Source organism: Nicotiana tomentosiformis, chromosome 12, assembly GCF_000390325.3.
Source record: "Nicotiana tomentosiformis chromosome 12, ASM39032v3, whole genome shotgun sequence".
NCBI classification, from domain to species: Eukaryota; Viridiplantae; Streptophyta; class Magnoliopsida; order Solanales; family Solanaceae; genus Nicotiana; species Nicotiana tomentosiformis.
Genome location: NC_090823.1, coordinates 30,138,670 through 30,146,911, shown reverse-complemented (window position 1 = coordinate 30,146,911; position 8,242 = coordinate 30,138,670).

Sequence of the window (8,242 nt, the reverse complement as noted above, 5' to 3'; positions counted from 1 at the left end):
AATCGCACCTGCGCAACATTGACCGCATGTGCGAGCCCGCAGAAGCGATCCAATTGTGCGGAGGTATAACCGCATCTGTGTATCCACAGATTTGGAAGATGGAGAGCAAAAGCGGAAGGGGCAAGGGCATGGGGGATCGCAGAAACAGAAGAAAATCCGCAACAATGGGCGTGCAGGTGCGGCCCATTGCTCGCAGATGCGGACCTAGTCCCTTTAAGTCATTTCCGCACCTACGATGGAAATTCTGTAGGTGCGACTATGGGCCGCAGGTGCGAGATTTCTGGACAGAACATTTAAATACAAGGGTTCGCGAGTTTTGCTCATTTTTAACATTTTGAGCTGGGGTTTGGCGATTTCTTGAGAGCATTTTGAGGGATTTCTTGAGGTAAGTCCATTGTGCTTATTTTTGATCAATTATCTTGCTTCCCCATTTATTTTTTTCACCTAGTTAGTGTGTATTTAAGGTGGAATTTGGGAGTTGAGACTAGGGATTTAGATAGTTTGATTTGAGGATTTGAAGGACCATTTGGTGTCGGATTTTAGTAAATTTGATATGGTTAGACTCGTCAGTGAATGAGTGTTCATATTTTGTGACTTTTACCCGATTTCGAGATGTGGGCCCGGGTCGATTTTTTAAGGCGAATTTCGAAATTTTCATTTAAGTATTGATTTCATTAATTAAATGAGTCTATTATAGTTGTATTTATGATAACCAATACTCTATAATACACAATTGTGTTTCGCTAGATTTGGGCCATTCAGAGTGGGATAATCGAGGAAAGGGCATTCTTACGGATTGATTGAGCTTGGTTCGAGGTAAATGGCTTGCCTACCCTTGTGTGATGGAAATCCCCTTAGGATTTGGTACTATTGTGATATGTGAGCACCGTGTACGTGAGGTGACGAGTACGTACACGGGCTATTTCTTGAAAAAAAAAATGATTTATTTTACTAAGTAGCAACCTGTTTTTCCTTTAATTTGAGTTATACCGCTTAAATGAGTATTAGTCTGTTTTCAATAATAATTGAGATATTCCAATATGCATAGTTATACTGTCTAGTCTAATATCGCATGTATACGTGATTTAACTGCTTATTTGAACTCTATGAAGCATGCCTAGTTGATTTCTTATTTTTCCTTGTTCTTTATCAGTCTTAACTGTAGAATTTTTGTTGTTAACTATGGTATTTATTGGTTGAGCTGTGTGTTTACTTTTGAGACTACGAGGCGGTTCCTCATGAGTTCTCCCTACATATTTACTTTTTAGACTACGAGGCGGTTCCTCGGGAGTTCTCCCTGCACATTTACATTTGAGACTACGAGGCGGTTCCTCGGGAGTTCTCCCTGCATATTTACTTTTGAGACTACGAGGCGGTCCCTCGGGAGTTCTCCCTGCACATTTACTTTTAAGACTACAAGGCAGTTCCTCGGGAGTTCTCCCTGTATATTTACTTTTGAGACTACGAGGCGGTACCTCGGGAGTTCTCCCTGTATATTTATTTTGGGACTACGAGACGGTATCTCGGGAGATCCCCTGTTATTTACCCCTGTGTTTTGTACTGTTGCCTTGCTATGTTCCTTTTGTTAAATTCTAGTATCTCATTATACTGTATATTCTCCTGCTTTGATTATTATATACCAGTGGGCCTGACCTGACCTCGTCACTACTCGACCGAGGTTAGGCTTGGCACTTACTGGGTGCCTTTGTGGTGTACTCATGCTACTCTTCCGCATATATTTTGTGTGCAGATCCAGGTACTTCTTATGAGCCCCGCTATTAGCTGAGAGTGCTTACTGCTTTACGGAGACTTCAAGGTACATCTGTCGCGTCCGCAGACCTTGGAGTCCCCCTCTATCCTTTCCTATGTCATTTACCTTCCGTACTTCTTTTATTAGACTCTAGGGATTAGATATACTAGTTACCTTCTGCAGGTTGTGACTTATGATGTTCCGAGTTTTGGGAAGATTGTGTATTATAGAGTATTGGTTATTGTACATATCGAGCAGCATTGTTACTAGTATTTAGTTACGCACTGCTGTTAGTTGCCAACTTTTACTTTGTATTTCTACAAATTTGTTAGGCTCACCTAGTCGTAGAGACTAGGTGCCGTCATGACCTTATACGGTGGGAGTTTGTGTCGTAACAAGTTGGTATCAGAGCTCTAAGTTCATAGGTGTCATGAGTCACAAAACGGTTTATAAGAGTCTCCCGGATCGGTACGGAGACGTCTATACTTGTCTTCTAGAGGCTATGGAACTGTTAGGAAAAATTATACTTCTTTGATTCCTTGTCGTGCGAAATTGTTGACTTTGAAATTCTAAACTTTTGTATTCTATTCTCTCACAAATGGTGAGGACACATACAAACGGATCTGATAACTAGGCACCTTTGCCCCCTGCTAGAGCCGCGAGAGGCCAAGGCCGGGGCCGGGGCCGGGGTAGAGGCCGAGGATGTCCATGCGGTGAAGCTAGAGCACATGTATGAGCTGCTACAGAGGAGCCCCCAGTTGCTCCAACTGGAGGGCAAACACCTGAGACACCTGTTGCTGCACCAGCTCTCCAGGAGACCCTAGCCCAGTTTCTAAGCATGTTCAGCACCTTAGTTGAGGCTGGATTGATTCCACTTGCTCCTGCCACATCTCAGGCCGGAGGAGGAGCACAGACTCCCATCACCGATACTCTAGAGCAGCGGGTTTAGGCTGACCAGGTTCCAAAGATTAAACTGATGCAGCCGGTAGCTCCAGTTCAGCACGAGACTAGGACAACAGCTTTTGAGGCGTAGCAGCTCAGACTTGAGAGGTACAAGAAGTACCACCCACCTACATTCAACGGATTGGCTACGGATGATGCTCAAGGTTTTCTGGAGAAGTGTCATCTTATTCTCCGTACTATGGGCGTAGCGGAGATGAGTGGGGTTTCTTTTACCACCTTCCACCTTAGAGGAACAACCTATCAGTGGTGGCGTGCTTATGAGTTGAGTAGTCCAGATGAGGCATCTTCAATTACATGGACTCAGTTCTCAGACATAATTTTGAGAGAGTATATCCCTCAGAGCCTCAGGGACTCATGGCGCATGGAGTTTGAGCAGCTGCGCCAGGGTGCTATGATTTGGCCCGACATGCACCGGCCTTAATTGCCACAGTTCGAGAGACGGTTTAACGATTTATTGAGGGACTCCACCCCAGTATCCCGATTAGTATGGCCAGGAAGTTGGAGATGGATATTTCTTATCAGCAGGTTGTGAGTATTGCCAGGAGATAGGAGGGCATGGTTGCCCGGGATAGAGAGGAGAGGGAGGCCAAGAGGTCTTGAGAGTCTGGTACTTACAGCGGTACTCGTGCCCCAGCTACAGTTCGACATGGTAGGGTTTTGTGAGTCGCCCCGTTCATTCAGCTCTTCCAGCCGCCAGTGGTATTCCGGACCCTTCTAGGCCCCAGGAGCCTTATTATGCATCGCCAGTATCTAGTGTGCCTCCTGCTCGGGGTGCTTTCAGCGGCCAGTCTATGAGACCTGGCTCGAGCCAGTCATAATAGTCACGCTCTCCGAGAGCTTGTTTTGAGTATGGAGACACTCCCCATATAGTGAGGGATTGCCCTAGATTTAGGACGGGTGCACCTCCACAGACTTCTCAGCCACCATATGCTCCACCGGGTCCTCCGACTATGATTCCAGCACCAGCTACCACCCCATCTACTCAGCCAGCTCAAGGTGGAGGTCGGGGATGTCGAGGTCGCCCTAGAAGGGGAGGCCAGGCCAGATATTATGCTTTTCCGGCTCGTACATAGGAAGTTGTTTCCAACTTTATCATTACATATATTGTTCCAGTCGGTCGTAGAGATGCGTCAGTATTATTTGACCCAGGCTCAACATATTCCTACGTGTCCTCTTATTTTGCCCGTATTTGGGCGTATCTAGGGATTCTTTGAGTTCCCCTGTTTATGTGTCTACTCCTATGGGAGATTCTCTTTTTGTGAACCGTGTGTATTGGTCGTGTTTGATTGCTCTTAGTAGTTTTGAGACCAGAGCCGATTTATTTTTTATTCAGCATGGTTGACATTTATGTTATCTTGGGCATGGACTGGTTGTCGACCTATTATGATATTCTTGATTGTCACGCTAAGACCATGACGCTGGCTATGCCAGGTTTACCGCGATTAGAGTGGAGAGGTACCTTATAGTATACTCCCAGCAGAGCTATTTCATTTCTTAAAGCTCAACGAATGGTTGAGAAAGGGTGTGACGCGTATCTAGCTTATGTGAGAGATGTCAGTATTGATACCCCTATAGTTTAGTTAGTTCCAGTAGTGAGGGACTTTCCAGATGTGTTTCCAGCTGATCTTCCGGGCATGCCGCCCGATAGAGATATTGATTTTGGCATTGATTTGTTGCCGGGCACTCAGCCCATCTCTATTCCTCCATATTGTATGGCTCCTCCTAAATTGAAGGAGTTGAAGGAGCAGTTAAAAGAGTTGATTGATAAGGGCTTCATTCAGCCCAGTGTGTTACCTTGGGGTGCTCCTGTCTTATTTGTAAAGAAAAAGGATAGTTCTATGCGGATGTGTGTTGATTACCGCCAGTTAAACAAAGTCACAGTGAAGAACAGGTATCCATTGCCTCGTATTGATGATTTATTTGATTAGCTACAGGGTGCCAGAGTATTTTTCAATATTGACTTACGTTCAGGCTATCATCAGTTGAAGATTCGGGAGCCAGATATCCCGAAGACTACTTTCAGGACTCGGTATGGTCACTACGAGTTCCTTGTGATGTCATTTGGGCTGACCAATGCCCCAACATCATTTATGCACTTGATGCACAATGTGTTCCTACCCTATCTTGATTCATTTGTCTTTGTGTTTATTCATGACATTCTGGTATACTCTCGGACTCGGGAGGATCATGAGCAGCACCTGATGACTGTGCTTCTGACCGTGAGAAAAAAAAGGTTATATGCAAAATTTTCAAAGTGTGAGTTTTGGCTAGACTCATTGGCATTCTTGTGTCATGTAGTATCGAGTGATGGGATCCAGGTGGATCCGAAGAAGGTGGAAGCAGTGCAGAGTTGGCCTAGACCATCATCAACTACGGAGATACGGAGTTTTCTTGGTTTGGAGGGGTATTACCGTCGTTTTATAGAGGGATTCCCATCTATTGCAACACCTATGAACAGGCTGACCCAGAATAGTGCTCCGTTCAGGTGGATAGAGGAGTGTGAAGAGAGCTTTCAGAAGCTTAAGATAGCTTTGACTACACCCTAATATTGGTATTGCCTACAGGTTCGGGATCTTATACTGTATATTATGATGCATCGCGGATCGGTCTTGGTGCGGTGTTGATGCAGGATGGTAGGGTGATTGCCTATGCATCCAGACAGCTGAAGGTGCATGAAAAGAAATATCTTATCCACGACCTTGAGTTAGAAGCTATTGTTTATGCCTTGAAGATTTGGTAGTACTATTTGTACGGTGTCCCTTGTGAGATTTACACCGATCACGGAGTTTCCAGCTTTTCAAATAAAAGGATCTTAACTTGCATCAGCGGAGATAGTTGGAGTTACTGAAGGATTGTGATATCACCATTTTGTACCATCCCGGGAAGGCCAATGTGGTGGCCGATGCTTTGAGTCACCGGGCGTAGAGTTTGGGGAGCTTATCATATATTCCAGCAGCAGCGGGGCCATTAGCGTTGGATGTTCAGGCCTTAGCCAGCCAGTTTTTAGATTGGATATTTGTGAGCCGAATCGAGTATTGGCTTACGTGGTCTCTCGGTCTTCTCTTTATGATCGTATCAGGGAGCATCAGTATGATGACCCCATCTGCTTGTCCTTAAGGACACGGTCCAGCATGGTGATGCTAAGAAGGTCACTATTGGGGATGATGGCGCATTGAGGATGCAGGGGCAGGTTATGTGAGCCTAATGTAGATGGTTTGCGAGAGTTGATTCTTCAGGAGACTCACAGTTCGCGGTACTCCATTCATCTGGGTGCCGCGAAGATGTATCAGGACTTGAGGCAGCATTACTGGTAGAGGAGGATGAAGAAAGACATAGTGGAGTATGTGGCTCGCTGTCTAAATTGCCAGCAGGTAATGTACGAGCATCAGCAGCCAGGTGGGTTGCTTTAGAAGTTAGAGATTCCGAAGTGGAAATGGGAGCGAATCACTATGGATTTCGTTGTTGGACTCCCACAGACTCTGCGAAATTTTGATGTATTTTGGGTGATTGTGGAAAGGCTAACCAAGTTAGCTCATTTTATTCCTATGATGACTACCTATTCTACTGAGCAATTGGCTGGAATTTATATCCGCGAGATTGTCAGGCTTCATAGCGTACCGGTATCTATCATATCTAACCGAGGTACGTACTTTACATCACGGTTCTAGAGGGTTGTACAACAGGAGTTGGGTACTCGAATTGAGTTGAGCACAATATTTCACCCTCAGGTGGACGGACAGTCCGAGTGCACTATTCAGATACTGGAGGATATGCTCCGCGCTTGTGTGTTAGATTTTGGGGTGGCTGGGATTAGTTCTTGCCACTTGCGGAGTTTGCCTACAACAACATTTATCAGTTGAGCATTCAGATGGCACCGTATGAGGCTTTGTATGGTAGGAGGTGTCAGTCTCTAGTAGGTTGGTTCGAGCCGGGTGAGGCTAGATTATTGGGTACAGACTTGGTTTAGGATGCTCTGGAAAAGGTTAAGGTAATTCAGGATCGACTTCGCACAACCCAATCCAGACAAAAGAGTTATGTGGATCAGAAGGTTCGCGATGTTGCATTCATGGTTGGAGAGGGGGTCCTGCTCCGGGTGTCACCCATGAAGGGTGTTATGAGGTTCGGAAAGAAGGGCAAACTGAGCCCAAGTTTTATTGGCCCATTCGAGGTGTTGTGGCATATTGGGGAGGTTTCTTATGAGCTTTCCTTGCCTCCCAATCTAGTAGGAGTTCATCCGGTATTCCATGTTACTATGATCTGGAAGTATCATGACGATTCGTCTCATGTATTGGATTTCAGCTCAGTCCAGTTGGACAAGGATCTATCTTATGTTGAGAAACCAGTGGCTATTTTGGACAGGCAGGTCATAAAGCTAAGGTCAAAGAACACTAATTTCGTGAAGGTTCAGGGGAGGGGTCAGCCGGTCGAGGAGGCGACTTAGGAGACCGAGCATGATATGCGCAGCCGCTATCCTCATCTTTTCACCACTCTAGGTATGTCTCTATGCTCGTTCGAGGATGAATGATTGTTTTAAGAGAGGGAAGATGAAATGACCCGGCCGGTTGTTTTGAGAGTAATAGCCCCGATCCCCTATTTTCTACTTTTCCTGTATCTGTTCCTACTTATATGACTTACCGGGAGGTTTTGTTTTTGGTTTCGGAGTGTTTTGGGACACTTAGTCCCGTAAACGAAAGTTTAAGTCTTAGGATTTTGACTGTAGTCGGAATTGTGTGAAGACGACTCCGAAATGGAGTTCTGTGGGTTCCGTTAGCTCTGTTGGGTGATTCTGGACTTAGGAGAGTGTCCAGATTATGAATTTGAGGTCTGTAGTTGATTTTGGCTTGAAATGGCGAAAGTTAAATTTTGGAGATTTTGATCGGTAGTGGATTTTTTGATATCGGGGTCGGATTCCGATTCCGGAAGTTGGAGTAGGTCCATAATGTTGAATATGACTTGTGTGCAAAATTTGAGATCAATCGAACTTGATTTGATAGGTTTCGACATCGGTTGTAGAAATTTGAAGTTTCAAGTTCATTAAGTTTGAATTGGAGGGTGATTCGGGTTCTTAGCGTTGTTTGATGTGATTTGAGGGCTCGACTAAGTTCGTATAGTATTTTAGGACTTGTTGGTATGTTTGGTTGAGGTCCCTGGGGCCTCGGGTTGATTTTGTATGATTAACAGATCTAATTTGGTTTTGGAAGAATAGCTGAAGCTGCTGCACCTGGTGTAATTGCACTTGTGCAACATTGACCACAGGTGAGAGCTCGCAGAAGCGAGCCAATTGATGCAACTTCGATTTGGAAGGAAAAGGCCAGAGGTCGCAGGTGCGGAGGTATAACCGCATCTGCGCATCCGCAGATGCGGAAGATGGAGCGCATAAGCGGAAGGGGACAGGGCATGAGGGATCGCAGAAGCGGGCGCGCAGGTGCGGTCCATTGCTCGCAGATGCAGACCTAGTCCCTTTAATTCATTTTCGCACCTGCGATGGAATTCGCAGGTGCGACTATGGGCCGCAGGTGCGAGATTTCT